This window comes from Oryctolagus cuniculus, chromosome 15 (genome assembly GCF_051225735.1).
Source record: "Oryctolagus cuniculus isolate XC-2025 breed Fujian yellow rabbit chromosome 15, ASM5122573v1, whole genome shotgun sequence".
NCBI classification, from domain to species: domain Eukaryota; kingdom Metazoa; phylum Chordata; class Mammalia; order Lagomorpha; family Leporidae; genus Oryctolagus; species Oryctolagus cuniculus.
This window is the reverse complement of record NC_142881.1, coordinates 74628232-74646861: the sequence shown is the minus strand read 5'-3', so window position 1 is coordinate 74646861 and position 18630 is coordinate 74628232. Positions and strand designations below refer to the sequence as shown.

General features: G+C 52.2%; 1 long non-coding RNA gene across 1 annotated transcript in view; it reads right to left on the bottom strand.

The window, feature by feature from the left end:
* Nucleotides 1-3433: 3433 nt before the first annotated feature.
* The window catches only part of LOC149122072 (uncharacterized), a 33304-nt gene continuing 18107 nt past the window's right edge, over nt 3434-18630 (bottom strand). The window contains exon 2 of the long non-coding RNA XR_016221718.1: nt 3434-3690. This is a non-coding gene — a long non-coding RNA (uncharacterized LOC149122072). The remainder of the gene's footprint in view (nt 3691-18630) is intronic.

The following is an 18630-nucleotide window of genomic DNA, read 5'->3' as shown; positions in this document are numbered from 1 at the left end:
CATGGAGTATTCCGTATACAATCCCGTGAGTATTCTGGGATCATATCGCAGGTGCTATCCCGGCAGTCCCTGCAGGGCACCCCTGGTCACAGAGATCCCAGCCTGGGTTGAGGAGGCCTCTCTCATTCACAACTCCAAGACAGAGGAGTAGGGGCCAAGCTCCAGGCCTCCTTGGACCCAACCTCAAGTTCTGGGAGGAGAAAGGCAGCCTTCTCCTGGGCTGGCCTCCAGACCCCAGGAGTTTGGCGGTGTTGGGTTGCCCCTCCCAGGACTAGCATTCCACATGGGGGTGGGGGGTGAAGGCAGGGCAGATAAGGTGTATGACTTTGCTCATCAAAGTTGAGTCTGGGTCCCACTGATGCCATTATACCCACCAGACATGTGGTTGGACCCATGGGCCTGAATCCCACTCCACACAGCACCACTGCCACAACCACCCACTCAGACCTTTCCCATGAGTGGAGCAGGTGCAGGGCTCCATGGGTGACCCAGCAAGGCCTGGACATCCCCATGCCCCTGACCTGCCACTGGCCAACCCTGCCTGGTGCCCTGGTTCCCAGGGGGCCTGGCACTCAGGAAGCCCAGGCCTACACCCATGACAGAGGCACACCTCCTGTTCTGGTCCTGGTAGCACTTCCTGGCTTACTTCTTCCTCAAGTGAGAAAGGGCCACCAGGTCACCTGCAGAGCTCAGGGGTCCAGAGCTTCCATGGGCATGGATCTGGATTCCCACAGCAACCTGGCCCATCCTGACATCTTGGGGGTAACAGGTGTCCATACTTCAGGTCTCCCCCCCTGTGCTGCCTAAGCTCAGGCCCTGCAGGATTCCCTCAAGGAACTTGGAGAACTTCTATAGGCTCCAATTCTTGGGCTGCTGACACCAAATGGCAGGATTCAGGCACAGGGGCTCCCTCCCCAATCTTCCTAGACCCTTCAGTGGGTGACCCTGATCTCCCTGAGAGGTGGGCCATCCCAGGATATCATTCTTGCCAGGGGAGGTCTCCTAAAGGTTTTCTGGGATCTTGCAGGAGGTGGGCTACAGCCAGGGCCTGAGCCATGTTCTGGCACTCTTACTCATGTTCATGCCTGAGGAAGACTTTTTCTGGGCCCTGGTCCAGCTCATGGAAAACAGCAAGCACACGATGCATGGTAGGTGGATGGTGTGTGGGGCCCAGTGCATGCAAGTCCATGCAAGGCCCTCAATGGCTCCTGAATGTGCAGGACAATGTCCCTGTGGGGGGGCTCCCTAGAAGCCAGGGCTGGCAGAGGAATCCTAGACTGAGCCAGCCCCCTTCTTTTACCACCTTCCAAAGGCTCTGCAGCTTCACCATGGCCATCCTGGGTGTGGGAACCTTGAGAACAACTCAGGTTGTTTCTGGCTCTTCTGCCTCACACATCTCTACACAGCCTCTCAAGCACAGAGCCACACCCAGGGAACTTGCAGAAGCAGCATCCCCTGTAGGGTCACCCCCTCATCACCCCTGAATCTTGGAATGGTCAGGAGACACCCAGTTTGACAGCACTCACCTCAGCAGTATCCAGGGGGCAGCCTGGCCTGGGCTGCACACAGTCACCCACCTGCACCCACCTCCCAAGCAGGTCCTCTGCCCTGGCCACATTCATTCCCACCTGCCCCTGGTCGAGCCTCCCCTGACCCTCAGTGCTCAGAAACACCCCACCCCAGCCTTTGGCTCTCCAGCCTTCCCAGGAGGAGGCTCTACCGTGGGGGTGTGGCTGATACTACTCAGGTTTCTACAAACCAAACACCCCAAAACTGGAGCGATTCCAGCAACACCTACATGTGGGCAGGGCTAGAGGGAGGTGGGTCTTGTGGGAGACCCTGCACAGTGAAGGCCAAAGCCAGCCAACACTGGGTCCCTTTCAGCCATCTAAGGACCCCTGGACTGCCCAAGTGCCCCGAGCCCAGTTATGGGGGCTGAGTGCACTCCTGTGAGCAGGGTGGGCACAGAGGCAGGTGCTGGGGGCCCCCATGGCAGAACCCAAGTGCAGCTGAGTGTGAGCTCCGCAGTCCTAGCCCAGCATAAGTCAGTGGAACCCGGAGCATTGCTGGCCTGTGGGCTTGTCCCCTGCTGCTGCTGCCATCAATGACCTGAGCGCTTGGGACCCCGTGCAGAGCAGAGATGGATTTGTCCCAGCTCTACAGGCTGGCAGTGGGGGCCCAGGTGCAAAGCTGTTCAGGCACTGGGGTGGCCCCACTGTGCTTCTAGGTGCTGCCTCCCCTCGGTGCTCATGGGACAGAAGCAGCGACAGCCTAGTCTCACCAGGAAAGGGACAGTGGTCCAGGGTCAGAGGACACAGGGCACCCTGCCACCTCTTTAGAAACCACCTTCCCTGTCCCCGAGGGCCTGAACCAGATTCCATGTCTGCCCCACAGCCCCAGCTCTCACTCCCATCATCTTAGGCTCAGTTCCTTTCCAGCCATTTAGGAGGAATTTAGATGCAGGTAACTCAGCCAATGCACTACTAGGACCCAGGAGGTCAGGTGGGGTAGGTGGCAGGGTCCTGAGTTGGTGCCTTGGTCCCCAGAGATGAGAGAGTGAGGTGGGGTGGGCAAGGCCAACAACCCGTGTGGCTGTATAGAAGGAGCTGGAGCTGTCCCAGGGCTCCCCTGGCCCAGGCTGCACACACCCTCCCCTCTGGGGCCAGCAGCCTGGAAGAGTCCTCAGCATCACCCGTGGACCTGGGTGTGTTATTTAAAGCCTTGTGCCTCAGTTCCCTCAAGTGGAAGTGTTACTAACCAGACCAAATACACATGGTTATGAGAAGAAGTCAACAGTTGTTTCTAGAGACCAGTACTGTGTGGTATATCAGGTAAAGCCATTGGCTGCAACATCAGCATCCCATATGGGCTCCGGTTCAAGTCCCAGCTGCTCCACTTCCCATCCAGCTCTCTACTATGGTCTGGGAAAGCAGTAGAAGGTGGTCCAAGTGCTTTGGGTCCCTGCACCCACATGGCAGACCTAGAATCAGCCCAGGATCAGCCCAGGTCTGGCTGTTGGGGCATCTGTTAATTCTGATTTCCACAAATTTTTTTGAATAGCTTTGAATATAAAAGGAGAGGTATTATGAAGAACTGGTTCCCAAGAAACATGAGGCTAAGAATTCCCTCCATCTGCAGTCTGCATGCTGAAGTCACAGGAAAGCCAGCTGTTGTAACTGAATCTGAGTCCAAGGCCTGTGAAGCACAGCAGCCAGTGGTGTTAATTCCAGGCCAAGGGCAGGAGAAAGAGAGGTTAGATGTCCCAACTCAACAATGAGGCAGAAGAAAGGGGGCAAAGTCCTTTCTCAGTGTTTTGCTCTGTTTGGGCCATCAATGGGTTAGGAGATGCCCACTCACCCTGGGGAGAGGTTCTACATCACTGAGCCCCTTGACTCACACAAACTCATCCAGAAACACTCTCGTAACACACCTACACATTGCAGTTTGTTTTATTTTGTTTTTGTTTTAAGATTTATTTGTTTATTTGAAAGGCAGAGTTACACAGAGAGGAAGAGACAGAGAGACAGAGATCTTCCATTCACTGGTTCACTCCCCAAATGGCTGCACCATCCAGGCCTGGGCCAAGCTGAAGCCAGGAGCCAGGAGCTTCTTCCAGGTCACCCACGTGGGTGGCAAGGCCCCAAGTACTTGGGCCATCTTCTGCCACTTTTCCAGGCCATCAGCAGGGAGCTGGATCAGGAGTAGAAGAAATGCACATTGGCACTCACATGGGATGTCAGCATAGCAGGCGGTGGCCTCATGCACTATACCACAACACCAGCCCCTAGACATCATGTTTATCGGGGTACCCCATGTCCCAGTCAGAGCTCCTCAGCAAAGATGTTACTATTGGAACACACCCCCAGGTTGCAATCCCAGCATGACTCAGGAAGAGAGTAATTAGTTTCTTCTAATCACAAACACTTTGTAATCAAACTGTATATAAATATAACTATATGTAGAAAAAAATGGAAGAAAAATTCTATAAAATGTTAGGCTTTCAGTATTAGGCATTTTTTATTTTTCTTATTAAGGTTACCAAAAATACCCACTATGCTATATGTATTAAAATTTAAGGGGCCAGAGCTGTGGCTCAGTGGGTTAACACCCTGGCCTAAAGTGCTGGCATCCCATATGAGTGCCGGTTCTAGTCTCACTGCTCCACTTCAAATCCAGCTCTCTACTATGGCCTGGGAAAGCAGTAGAAAATGGCCCAAGTCCTTGGGCCCCTGCACCCATGTGGGAGGCCCAGAAGAGGCTCCTGACTCCTGGCTTCAGGTCGGCACAGCTCTGGCCATTGTGGCCAATTGGGGAGTGAACCATTGAATGGAAGACCTCTCTCTCTCTCTCTGCATCTCCTCTCTCTGCATAACTCTGAATTTCAAATAAATAAGTCTTTAAAAATATATATATATATAATTTAAAATATACATAATCTACACTTAAGCACTTCCAATTCAATAAATCTAAATGTTTAAAAATTAGTTAATACAAAGTTATTGATTCCAGCATGGTTTATAATAATGAAAAATAACCTAAAATGACTATCAGTAGTAGACTAGTTAAATAAATCATAGTATATTAGAATGTGTTACAGACATTAAAAAGAATGCAACATAGCTTTTTTTTTGTGCTAACACATGGAAAGTGCTGTAATTTACATTGATATAAAAAGTTTCAAAATCATGTACGTAATATTCTACCCTTTTAAAATTTTAAAAAACCATGTGTGTACATTACAATTGTGTTCACATGTGTGTTGTGGCTTATATGTATGTACAACACTCTGGAGTATACTTTAACAAACAGGCAAATACTCTGACCGCAGGGCACCCTGACCCAGCAGAAGGGCAGGAAGCAGTCTTAACCATCACCATATATCATGCTGTTCATTTTGAATGTTGTGCCTTAAGCTGACAGTACCTATATAACAATAAGTATTTTGTAAAAGACATATGTGTCGCTCCCCCTCTTCATGGAGGAGCGACACTGAACCCTGCCTAGGCTTCATATCTGAGTCACGGCACCATTATGTCGCTCCCCCTCTTCATGGAGGAACGACACAGGACCCTGCGCTGTTCTTTCATCTGCTCGGCCCTCCCCGGGTTTGCTGCTGGTTCTTCCCGGGTTGGCTACTATCCCTTCCACCTCCGTGGAAGGGCAGTTCCCCCTGGCCACATTCCCCACTTCCGCAGGGGAGCGGCACACCGCCGGCCGGCTTTCTCTCGGGGGCTGCACAGGTGTTCCCTCAGATGTTCCCCTTAGATGTTCCTTGGTGCATGCCGTCTCTCTCCTCCTTTATAGTCCTCCTCCGCCAATCCCAACTCGGCTGCCCACACGCCGAGTACGCTGCTCTCCTCCAATCAGTAGCAAGTCCTACAGTTTATTGGTTGAACTGGAGGCAGCTGTGCAGAAGCTGTTTACTTCTCTCCCAGCACCATATTGTGGGAGAGCAGATGCATAGAATAAGTCTTAATTCCAGTAACTCAGTCTAGTCCGGTTTGCTCCCCACAGATCCCCCTTTCTTTTTATTTTTGGCATTGATACACGCCTGTCTTCGGTGCCCCGTGGCACACACTCTGCTCTGCTTGCTAGAGTTGCCACAGGTTCTTACAAGTCCTATCAATCAGGCAAACCGAATCCGGTTCCTCTCTTCGCCATATTGTGAGGAGGTTTTTAGGCGCTGATGCGTGCCTGTGTTCGGTGCCCCGCAGCGCATGCTCTGCTCTGCCTGCAGGGGCTTACAAGCCCTAACAATCAGGCAAACCGAATCCAAGCCTTCTCATTGCTGTATTGTGGGGGAGACTTATTAGTGTTGGTTCGTGCCTATCTTCGGTGACCTGCAGCTCATACTCTGGTCGAGCTGCTTGCTGGTGCTTACCGCCTTAATCAGGCAGACCGAATCCAAGCCTCCTAATTGTTGTATTGTGGGGAGGCCTTACTGATGTTAATTCGGTATTGTGGGGAGGCCTTACTGATGTTAATTCGTGCCTGTCTTCGGTGACCTGCGGCGCATAAGCTGCTAGCCGCCCGCAGGTGCTCATCGCCTCACTTAATCAGGCAGACCGAATCCAAGCTTTCTCATTGCCATGTTGAGGGGAGGCCTTTCTATTTCTCTATTTCTCTATCTCCGGGCATTCCTATTTCTCCCATTTTACTTCTATCTTCCAGCATTCCTATTTCTCTCACTTTGCTTCTAAACTTCTATTTCTCTTATCCCTGCGGCTTCCTGGCGCCTCGCCCTGCCGGCAGGCTCCGCCCCGAGGCTGCTTCTCGGCGCCTCGCCGGCTCTGAGCCGCTTCAGCCCGCGCCTCTCTCATCTGCGCGGTTCGGCTTTGCGTGCACACTCCGCGGTCTCGCACTTAACCCTTTCGCGTCTGAACCACGGCCTCGCGCCAGCCCCGCGTTCCCTATGTACTTGAGCCCCACACACTCTGTCTGCGCGTGGCAGCCTCCGCGAGTCACACAGCGTAGCTTACGTGTCCGCCACTAGCATTCAATCTAAGTTCCCAGGGCTAGCCTGGCGAATTCAACCCAGCTTACGTCTCCGCCCCACGATTTGACTTCCCGTCCTTTGCTCCCCGGGCTAATCAGACGGATCCCAATCTGGCTTACGTTTCAGCTTCTGGTTTCAACTTTTCGCCCCCTATTCCCGGGCTAACTTGAGAATCCCAAAGTGGCTTTCGTTTCCACCTTGGCCTGCCCCCCGCGGCTTCAATTTCCCTAACATTTTTCTCTACCCAGTATGTTTCCCCAAACTTTCCTCCAACGATATTCCTCCCTCATTTCTCCTGGCCTCTCCCCACAGTCCGTATCCGAGTCTGTTTGTTCTAGCTTTCACTTTCGCTTTCAACCTTAGAGATTTCTCCCAGCTTCCCCCCGTAGTCCGTATCCGAATTTATGCCTAGGCTTTCAATAGCTTCTTCCGGCACCCTTTTCGTCCGGCTTTTCCCTAGGCCGTTTGCTAGTCTCTCTCTCCGGTATTTTCCCTAGGCTATTTGCTAGTCTCTCTCTCCGATATTTTCCCAGTTCTTCCCGTTTCTTCCCTCCTAAGTTTGCTATCCGTTCTAGGTTTCCTATCCAAGTCACGGCACCATTATGTCACTCCCCCTCTTCATGGAGGAGCGACAATATGCAGGACCTAAATAATGAAAATTATATAATTCTACCTCCCTGGTGAAAATCAAAGAAATGATGGGGCAGGTTAAACTGCCACTTGGATGCCCACATCCCACATCAGAATGCCTGGGATCAGGTCCTACCTCAGCTTCTGATCCAGTTTCTCACTAATGTGCACCCTTAGAAGGCAGCAGATGACTGTCTCAAGTACTTGAGTTCCTGCCACCCATGTGGGAGATCCAGAGTTCTTGGCTCTTCTTGACTTTGTCCTAATCCAGCCCTAGCTGTTGCATACATCTGGGGAGGTGAACCAGTAGATAGAAGTTCTCTCTCTCACTCACTCACTCTTGCTTGCTATGTCTTTCAAATAAGTAAAAACAATTTTTAAAAAAACAAAACTATAGAGTCATAAACTATTTGTCCATAGAAATGACAAAGTCCCTTTTTTTGGTGTTTTTATAAGATAAACAGTCTGCGCTCATGTTCACAAAGTGACAGAGATGGGCAGCCTTGTGTGCTGCTGGTGGTAGGTAATCACTCTCAACACTGGCAAAGCAATTAACTCATGGTTCTGGATGAGCAGCCCATTTCTAGAAACCTATCCTAAGGAATTAACTAAAGTCGGGGCAAAGATTTATGTATGAATGTTAAATCCGCATGACTAAATTATGTAGAGCGATTAAAGTAATGTTTTTGAAAAATATATATTATATATTATATATATATAACAAAATGGATATCACGCTTCTGGACTTTTTTCACAGCAGTAATACTTTCTTAAGTTTATTAAGCATATTTTTCAAGATGAAAGCAACACTTGAACACTTGAAATAATGGATATTAGGGGGAACCTCAGGAGATAACATGAAATAAATGAGTAGTATTCAAAGCTATGAGTGCATCTCCATCCTGGTTTCTCATATATATATTTTTTTTGACAGAGTGGACAGTGAGAGAGAGAAAGACAGAGAGAAAGGTCTTCCTTTGCCATTGGTTCACCCTCCAATGGCCGCCGTGGCCGGCGCACTGTGGCTGGCACACCGCACTGATCCAATGGCAGGAGCCAGGAACTTATCCTGGTCTCCCATGGGGTGCAGGGCCCAAGCACTTGGGCCATCCTCCACTGCACTCCCTGGCCACAGCAGAGAGCTGGCCTGGAAGAGGGGCAACTGGGACAGAATCTGGCATCCCAACTGGGACTAGAACCCGGTGTGCCGGCGCCGCAAGGTGGAGGATTAGCCTAGTGAGCTGCGGCGCCGGCCAGTTTCTCATATATTTTAATGCAAGGGTCTTTTTGCTTGTGTCATGGCACCAGGAGATTTTATCCATTCCTTTAGCCTCCCTAGTCCCTTCCAAATGTGCAGCAGGTGGGAATCATAGCAGAGTGAAGAATCATAAGCTTATTCTATTAACAGAGACACTGGAGTGGGCTCTGCCCCTTGTCAAGGCTAATGCTAAAAAGGACACCCGTGGTCCCCGGCACAGCCCTGCCCTCTCAGCACCTTCCAGGACTGCGGGGCTGAGAGCCTGGGAACCACACTTCCAGGACTCCCCTGCCTGCAGGACTTGTATGAGATGCAGCTATTGCAAGATTGCAATGACAGCTGGAAGGTAGAAGCGGGGGAGGAGCTTCGATCCCTTCCCATGGTAGCCAGAGGTGTCAGCAATTGGCAGATACGGGGCTATGCCAGCAGCTTCCGGGGTTCGTCCCAGCTACCACTCATGTACCCACTGCCAGCTGCTGAGACAGTCTCCGATCTCCTGGAGAGCAGCTCTCTGAGCCTGCCCAGAGCCCCTAGAAGTCAGCAGCACCTCCTGAGCCCAGCCTCCTGCCCAGCTCTTCCTCCTAGTTTCCTGAATCCACTCCTTTCTGATTAAAACTCCTGGATGGTTGCTCTGTCCCTAACTCCTGGCTGATGAGCCTTCCAAATCCAGGCCTCTGGTGTCTCACCAGAAAAAGACAAGTGGGATGGGACCAGCATTGCAGCACAGTGGGTTAAGCCTCAGCCTGTGGATGCCAGCATCCCATATGAGCATTGGTCTGAGTCCCAGCTGCTCCATTTCCAATCCAGCTCCCTGCTAATGAACCTGAGAAGGCAGCAAATGTGGCCCAAGTGCTTGGGCCCCTGCTGCCATGTGGGAGACCTGAATGGAGTTCCCATCTCCTGCTTCAGCCTGGCCCAGCTGGCCATTTGGGGAGTGAACCAATGGATGAAAGATCTCTTCCTGTCTCTCCCTCTCTCTCTCTGTCACTCTGCTTTTCATATGAATGAAATAGGTTTTAGAGAGAGAAGGAAGAGGCAAACTCCTCCCTGGAGTCCCAGGAGGGCCAGGCCCAGCCACCAGGCTGGAATCCTGGGGCTCTGAGTGTGGAGTCTAATCAGCTCCAACTTATGAGCCTCCAGTGGTAGCAACACCTTGCTTAGCAATGGTGTTCGTGTCTGGAGTCTAGCTCTTTTTTTTTTTTTTTTTTTTTTTTTTTGACAGGCAGAGTGGACAGTGAGAGAGAGAGACAGAGAGAAAGGTCTTCCTTTGCCGTTGGTTCACCCTCCAATGGCCGCCGTGGCCGGCGCGCTGCGGCCGGCGCACCGCGCTGATCCGATGGCAGGAGCCAGGAGCCAGGTGCTTTTCCTGGTCTCCCATGGGGTGCAGGGCCCAAGCACCTGGGCCATCCTCCACTGCACTCCCTGGCCACAGCAGAGGGCTGGCCTGGAAGAGGGGCAACCGGGACAGAATCCGGCGCCCCGACTGGGACTAGAACCCAGTGTGCCGGCGCCGCTAGGTGGAGGATTAGCCTAGTGAGCCACGGCGCCGGCCTGGAGTATAGCTCTTAATCTGTGTGCTTCAAGGGTGTTCCTCATGGCTGAAATTCAAATGTAAAACATTTATTTTGCTATTTTACAAACACATGAATTATTTAAGCACCATAGGGTCATATCTACAACTAGACCAAAAGACTCCCTTTCATTTCTTCCAGAAGCTTCCTCCCCGCTGTGCCAGGGAGAGAACAGTGCAGCAAAGATGGCTGGGTCATGATGTGACACAAGCACCATCAATGCCACCGTCAGTTCCTCATGAACAGCCATGAGGGGCTTCACCTGTCCCAGAGCTACTGGGCATTGTGCCCTCTGCACCACATGGAGCTTAGAGTAGACTGAGACCCAGGGAGGCTGGCATCTCTGATGAGATGTGTAGTCTCCAGAGCGTGTCTGGACAGGAGACGTACTTTGTTAGTTACAATCCTTCTACTGCCTTCTGCGAAAAGTAGACTCCCAAAGACTCCACTGTTAATGGAGAAGGATATTGCATGTGGGGACCCAGGGTTGCAGAAACCAGATAATTCTGGTTTCTTAAGACCACATAGGACAAAAGGAGATGGAAAAGGATGGAAAGAAGAAAGGCGAGGCCATCCTGGTAAGGGAGGAGGCTTTGAGGGTATTAAGAAGAGGGCCCAGGGGGAGGAGAGAAATGCAGATGCAGATACCCACAAATCAAAGTCCTGTGTTGAGGGTGTAGCCCCATCTGCCTTTCCCCTGAAAGTCTTTATTAAAATCGAGACTCATTGCTAATGAGCAGGCCTTGTGCATTGTAAGCATTGATCAGTGAATGAACAAATGAAGACTGTTGGACAGAGTTGGATTTTCTCTTTGGGGTGTCTGTCCGCTTGGAGACTGTCCCACTGTCTTCAGAATGACAGTTTTGAAAACTGTGTAAGTGCCCACACGCTGACATGCTGTAATTCACTTATTCACTGTAATTTGACTGTTCCTTCTGCTTTTCTGTCTGAGGCCATGCCCCCAGGGAACACCTTCGAGCACATGGCCTTTTTCTGCACACATACGGATGAATACCTTTCCCAAGGCACAGGTGTCAGCCTATGTTGACTTAGCCATGGTTGGAGAATCAGAACTAGACAGGGAGCTCTGAGGAGGTAGGTTTGGGCCCTGTTCCAATCAACAGAGCTCACAGCAGCTTGGCAGCTCATGCACTGACCGCTGGTGCATACATTTGCTCAGGCCCACTCTGGCTGCATCTAGTGCTGCATCTTGAAACTATGGAAATGAATCCAAGAAATTTATGATCTGAAGCAGGAGGCACCCCTGTAAACAAGTGGTAAAAAAACCAGTAAGATGAGGGAAAATGCTTGTGAGCATTTAAAAGACACCAGCATCTAGCCCAACCTGGAATGAAGACCACAGATGATATCATATTCATCTGGGTTCCACAGAGAAATGGAGCAAATAGGATACACATGGCTGTGTACACACACACACACACACACACGATACACATAATTAACACACATGACTGCAGAGTCTAAGAAATCCCAAGCCGGGGACCCAGCAGAGGCAGTCGTGTAGTTCCAGTGAGTCCACTGAGAAGACCCAGCTCCAAGCTCAAAGATAGGCAGAGAGAGAGGGAGAGAGAGAAGGAGAGGGAGAGAGAGAGAGAGAGAGAGCAGCCAGCTCTAGAGGAAAGTCATTGACACACCCACTGCCCACCTCTCTGTATCTGAGAACCAGATGAGCTCTACTCAGGAGGCAGGACTCCCCTCTGGAGTGATGCTCACTCCCTGCAGTCAGGTGCATTCCAAAGCTCCTGTTTCAAACCAGATAAAATTCTGAGGGTGCCTGATTTGGGCCATGACCCCCCACCCTGCCCATATCACTGAACAAATAATGAGCCTGCCTTATCTTCTGTTTGCTCTTCAAGGCACTGAGAAGTCACAGAATTAATTCCCTTTACTGAGAAAATTTCAAATCCATTCGTAAATACTGGTTGGGTTCCTAAATGGTCCTTGAGAGCTGATGCACAATTAAAGGCTGTTTAGATTCCACTGAAGCATGAAGCTTCCCAGGCAGGCAAGAGGAATGCAATGGGAGGTGCGTGTTTACAGATCTTATTCGGGTCCTCAAGGCTTCTGAAAGCGTCTGCCAGACCTCGGCTGGCAAATGCCCAAAGCATGAATCAAGAAGCTGCAGGAGGAAGGCAGGCCAGGGGTTGAGGAGTTCCCCCCAGAGTGGGAAGAAAGGAAGTAACAAACAGGTGAGACTGATGAAGGCCCCAGGGAAGCCTCACTCCAGCTCGTCCTTGTCCCCATGGCTTGTTGGGGAGGCCAAAGCCCCAGCGATCTGGGCAGGCTGAGCCCTGCTGCAGTGGGACTCAGAGGTCTCGGTGGAGTAAGTCCCTGGGACATCTAGGCTGTCTTCCTGTCCAGTCATCACCGCACAGGAGACCTCCCTGGGCTCCTCAGTGACCTTGACCCTGCTGGTTCACTCCTGCAGGTCCCTCCTCTGTCCTTTCCCTGCCACTTCACTGGGGCTCCTTTGGCAAAACAACCAGGAGGAACCTTTCTCATGCCCAGCTTGGCCTCTTCAGGGGTTCACTAACAACTCACGTCTCTGCCTCTCCACCCACACCCCATCAACAAAAGGCCTGCTTTGTGCAGTGGATCCTTGGGCTGCTGTGAGTGGACACCAGATGGGAGTAGAGGAAGTTAACAGATGCTCGCAGGTGAACAGAGGAAGAGGAGGTGAAGGCTTGCTGTGAGGGTGGAGGGAGTCAACGAGCAGGTGCAGTGAGAGTTCGGTGATGAGTCAAGCCAAGACAGCTGGCCCTCAGGTTGAGAATATCAAACTCTGTATGGTTTTCTCCAGGAGCTGCAGGGAGGGCAAAAAAGGCCAATTTGAAAAGCATCTCCAGAGACCATGCCCCCTCCGTGGGCTTGCAGAAACACAAGCAAAGAATGCAGATTGGGCTGTGCACGACACTGTGCCCCTTTCTCCACAATATTGCTTTGGGGATAAACCTAGGGTAGTTCCATACAAGTTACAAAAATCATCACAGACATCCACTTGGAGGTGTAGGGACTATGTCCTTTCTGCTCTTATTGCCCAGCCATTTCTATGGCCGGGCTGGCTCTGGGCTTGCTGGCCACCTGCTCTCACTCTCCCACATGCAGCTCCGTCCTGCTCCTACACCTCCCATTGGTTCTCTGTCCCAGCCTCTGGTGGAAACATAGGTTCCCACACAATGCTGGCCCCTTTAGAAATTTTTAAAATTTATTTGAGAGGCAAACCATCAGAGACAGACAGACGAGAGCTACTGACTACTAACTGACTCCCCAAATGCCCACAGTGGCCAGGGCTTGACCGAGGCCAGAGCCAGGAGCCTGGAGCTCAGTCCAGGTCTCCCATGTGACTGACAGGGGCCCAACCACTTGAGTCCCCACTGTTGCTTCCCAAGGCGTGGATTGGCAGGAAGCTGGAGGCAGGAGGCAGAGTTGGGAATCAAACCCAGGCTCTCAAAGTGGGACGTGGGCAACTTCACCGCCAAGCCAAACATCAAACTCTAAACTCATCTTTTAATTCCATTTCCCCATGAATGTTTTGAAGTATTCCCAACAGCAAGTTCTTCCCATCCTGTTATCCCCAAGAAAAAACCACGTGTGACCGTGACCCCTCTAGTGAGATCTGTCTTCTCTCCTCACCTAAACTCTGACAGCATGGTGTAAGCCAGTCTGCGAACATGCCTTAGCCTCCCGCACCCACCTACCCTGCCTGCTCTCCACCCGGAGCCCCAGCAGAGGGCTGGATGAACTGCCTCTCCTCTTCCACATGTGGCACTGGGGGCCGGTCTTGGCTTCCTGGCTCCCCACCAGCCTGTGAGCGCCTTGAAGGCAGAGCCATGTCTTGGTCTTCTCTGCAGGCCCTGCCCCTTCCCAGCCCCGGGCCATCACCAGAGCAAATATCAGTGGCGCTGAACTGAACTGACTGGTGGAGTTGGCCGCTGTGTGGCTCGTTCTCAGAACTCTCCCCCACTGGCCCACATCAAACCTCCCTCCAGCTGCCTCTTCAAAGGCAGAAGCTTCCTTCCAGATGAAAGTCCCCGAGCCACTGTCGCAAGCTCTGTTCCTCTCTCTCTCACCACACGAGTTTCCACTTCCCTCGCACGGGCCCCTAAGTGGGAGTCCTGTTCTGGTTTTAAATAAACTGAAAGTCTCCTGACACCCAAAGTAATCTGGAATGACCTTTGTGTGATGGAAAGGACCTCGGTGGGTGTAGGGAGACTCGAGCGACAGCTGACAGCTGCTGCTGCTGTCCTGTTCTGGTCTGGTTTGGGGTGGGGGCCAGGCTGTCTTGCCAGGGCCCCCTCCACATCTACTCAGGGCCATGCCAGAGTGGAGAAGTTCAGTCTCAGGCCCCATCTCTGTCCTGTGTGTCAAGGACATTCTTGGTTTAGGGTTTTCCTCCTTGGGACAAGCAGGTGACACAGTGGCCTGGGTGCCAGAGGCTCATGGGGGAGTGAACCAGGCATATGGAGCAGGATGAGGATGAGCCCAGCACAGAGAGGCTCAGAGGGCCACCAGGGCCTGGGGTTCTGGCTCCCCACTGCCCCCCAGTGCCCCTGACTCTTGGATCCCTCCTAGCCCAGGCTCCCCTCACCCCAACTCCCCCACACCTCACCACCCCTCCACCTGCTCTTCTCAAACAAATGCTTTCACTCTGCTCAGATACAAAGGACCCCAAAGGCAGAAGAGGTGCAGCAATGAGAAGTTGCTGCCTCCCTCAGCCCTCCAGGGCACCCAGTCTCTGTACGGTGAGCCTGGCACACTCAGCTCTCCCCGCAAGGCTGACCTGCACTCTCCCAGACGTGGTCAATCATGGAGACAGATGGAGGCCTGGCTGACTCCGTGCTCTCCCCCAGCCTCTCCCCCTCCTCCCTTCCTTGGAGCTCAGGAAGGGAGGGGCACTTGCTCAGGTTGTGAACAACCAGCAACAGCCAGTCTGTGGCCCTAACAGGAGCAGGACAGACCTGAGTCTCAGAAATTCAATAACTGTTCTGCTCCCAACAACAGAGCATGTGGTCTTTCTATGGGGTGTACAGAACAATTCCCTCCACACTGTTCCAGACCAGAACATCCCCCATGCACAGCCATCACTCCCACCCCCAAGAGGACAGGCTCAGAGGTGCCACACGGGATGGAAAGCATGCACCACACACGGAAACTCACACACACACATACATAGTGCACACAAATCCCTGGGCAATGCAGACTCAGGTCAGCGTCCACACACTGGGGCCACCCCCACCTCCAGCCTCAGACCCACAGATGGTCAGGTCCAGACCCAGGTCACATGATGCCCAGACTTCCACAGGCACACAGAAGCCCCAAGAGGCCTGCAACCCCTGCAGCCACCGGGAGATGTGCTCCATTACCTCCACCCCTCCCCACCCCGGTGCAGAGGCAGTGTGAGGATTCCTAGGAGGGAAGTCCCATGTGGCCCAAGGATGAACTCTGTGGCTCTCAGCAGAGTGGTGGATGGGGAGAAATGGACGCTGAAGGTGGGTGAGCAGAGGATCTGGCACTGCCCTAGAAGAGAGAATCAGAGGCACACCTGCAACAAGGTGGGTTCTGGGTGCATGTTGTAGGTCAGATGGAACCAATGGCTCAGTGGCTGCTTCAAAGCATCCAGAAGGGAAGTGAGCTGGGTGGCTCCTGGGACTGTGTCTGGGGCCTCAGGCATCACTCACTGGGAGGGGTTGCAACAGGGAAGGGGGTGCAGGGTGCCAGAATGGCCCTATTGGTTATGCAAACTGGGGACTCAAATTACCCTGAGCAATAGTTCCTGGGGATACACAGTCTCCAGCCAAGACAGGGGGGCTGCAGCCCATGGCCTGAACCCCAGCAGGCTCTCAGAGTCCCTTCCCAGGCACCTGGCCCTCATAGGAAAACACAGAGGCCAGAGGCCAGAAGAGCAGGGAGCCCCCTGGAGGCCAGAGGAGCTAAGACCCCCTGAGGGTGGCCTCAGCTGTTCCTGCCCCACCCCAGTTCTGCAGACCCCAGCTGTCAGGACTACCGTGAATCAAAATGGTCTCACCCCACAACCCTGGACCTCCCTTCAGAACCAGCCCTTCTGAAGCCGATGTCAGCCTGTTCCTCAGCACTCCCCACCCATCCACCACCTCTGCTTTGGACCAGAGCTAGGTATGACAGCATCCTACCCCTGCAATGGCCTCTACCCTCAAAAGTGCAGTCACTTTACTTGCCTAGTGGCTTCTCAGCAGGGACTGAGCCATTCCCAGAAGCCCCTGGACAGCACAGACACAAACATAGTCTCAGGCAATGCTCTCCTGGGCAGGCGCTTCACTGAGGCTGAAGGGCAGCCTAGCAAAAGCTAAACTGGCAGCAGGCAGCATTTCCAGCATGCAGTCTCTCCCATGAAGGCAGAGAAGGAACTCCTTCCCTCAGCGGCCCAACTTCCGGGAGCCAGGGGCGACTCCAGCAGAAACCACGACCTCATGCGGAGGACATGCTGGAGAAGCCCCCAGGGCCCTGGTGCACTGGATTCTTCCTGGGAGAACCTCATTCCTCTCTGTTCATGTCTCCCAAGCCTCCTCCTGCCCCCAAATCCCCTCCACCAGGAGTGCACATCGTCCCCAGCACATGGGGACTGAAGGGGACAGCGTCCATGGAGCTGCTGGGAACTGCATGTCCGCACCTGTATCCAGGCATCAGTAGGGGGAGCTGCCATGTTCTTGCCTGATCCCTCCTACCTAGACCACTCTGGGCCATTGAGACACTTCCCTGGAACTAGGGTCTTAGAAGCCCATTCACTTTTAGTGGCTGAGATTGCAGGCAGAAAGCTCAGGCACTGTCCATGTCCATCGTGGAGAACAGAGCCAAAGAAAGGAACACGGGGAGCTGGTGCCCAGGGAAGAACAGGAACCAGAGGTGGGCCCAAGGGTTCCTGAGGCCACTACAGCCAAGCCTCTCCAGGGATCCTTCCAATACAGCCCTGTCTTGCATAAGCAGGCTCCAACCTGGTTCTTCCCTCAAAACCCAGAGGATGTGGGTGCATAGGGCAGGGGGCAGGGGTGAAACAAAGCTGAGGTCAAGCGTGTGAAGCTCTCAAATGCCGCCCAGAGCTCAGCCACTCCCCCCACCAAGGCGTCAGTCAGTGTTGCTGAGCCAACCACCCATACATGTGGCATTGCAGGAGATGGACAGCAGAAGCAGGTGCGGCCAGGGACATGGGCCACAAGGTCAGCAGAGCTGGCTGGGACAGCTGCCTGGGGTACAGGGAAGAGGGAACAGAGAGTCAGGCAGGGGGTGGAGAATTAACAAGGGAAGAGATTAGAGCATTTTAAGGAAAACCTCATTTTCAACCATGCTCCCCGAGAAAAGGGGGCTGGTGGATCAATGGAGGTGACATTGGCAGTGCAGACTGAGGCTGGTGACTCGGGAGCTCTGACCAGACAGCACTGTCTCTGCAGGAAAAACCAAGACGGAACTGGAAAGATCAGTGCTGACTCCGCATTTGTCTCCACCATGAGATGCCGTGTCCAATATTGCCATGATAATTCAGCTGATGGAAATAAAATGATTCCATCTCTTGACAACAGGTTTATGACTCTTCTATTTTAAAAACAAGAAAAATGTGATTTTTTTTCCTTACCAGCCACAATAACTTAAATGAGTAACATTCTTTTCAGTGCATATATGTATCGTGTTTTTCTCTTTTTGAATAGCTGATACATATATATGACTGTCTTAGAAAACAGAGCATAGAGGGGCGGGTGGTAAACAGTGAATCTTCCCCTCCCCCACTATGCATTTAAAGCATTGATACTGGGGTTGGCATCCGGCACCATGGCTAGGACGCCACTTGGGATACCTGCATCCCAGATCAAAACATCTGGGTCTGAGTCCCAGCTCCATTCTCAATTCTAGCTTCTTGGAAGGCAGCAGGCAATGGCTCCACTAGTTGGGAGACCTGGCTTGAGTTCTGGGATCTTGGTTTTCAGCTAGGACCATCCCTGGGTGCTATGGGCATTGAGGATAGGATAAGATTGATCTCTCTCTCCCTCCCTCTGCATTTCAGTAAAATTTAAAATAAAAAAGTGGGGTCTACATGGCATAGCAGTTTAAGCCACCACCTGTGAGCTAGCAGATAAATCTCTCTATCCCTAACTCTGCCTTTCAAATAAATAAATATATCTTTTAAAAAAAAGTGAAAATAAAAATTTGAAGCCACAGTCTCCAGTTTCTTGCTGCTCCCTCCAGAGGTGGCTGTAGATGCACAGTGACCTGGTTGTGCAGCCCTCCTTCTGTGTACACTGCACCACTCCTTGCTTTTCCACTTAATATGGCATGAGAGTGTTTTCTCTCTGTGTGGGTAGACTGCCTCTCATTTTTTAAATGATTCCATGGGGGCCAGCACTGTGGCTCAGTAAGCTAAGCTTCCACCTGCGGAGCTGGCATCTCATATGGTTCAAGTGCTGACTACTCCACTTCTGATCCAGCTCTCTGCTATGGCCTGGGAAAGCAGTAGAAGATGGCCCAAGACCTTGGGCCCTTGCACCCACATGGGAGACTGGGAAGAAGCTCCTGGTTCCTGGCTTTGGATCAGCACAGTTCCAACTGTTTCGACCATGCAGTGAACCAACAGATGGAAGACCTTTCTTTCTCTGTCTCTCCCTCTCTATAACTCTGCCTCCAAATAAGTA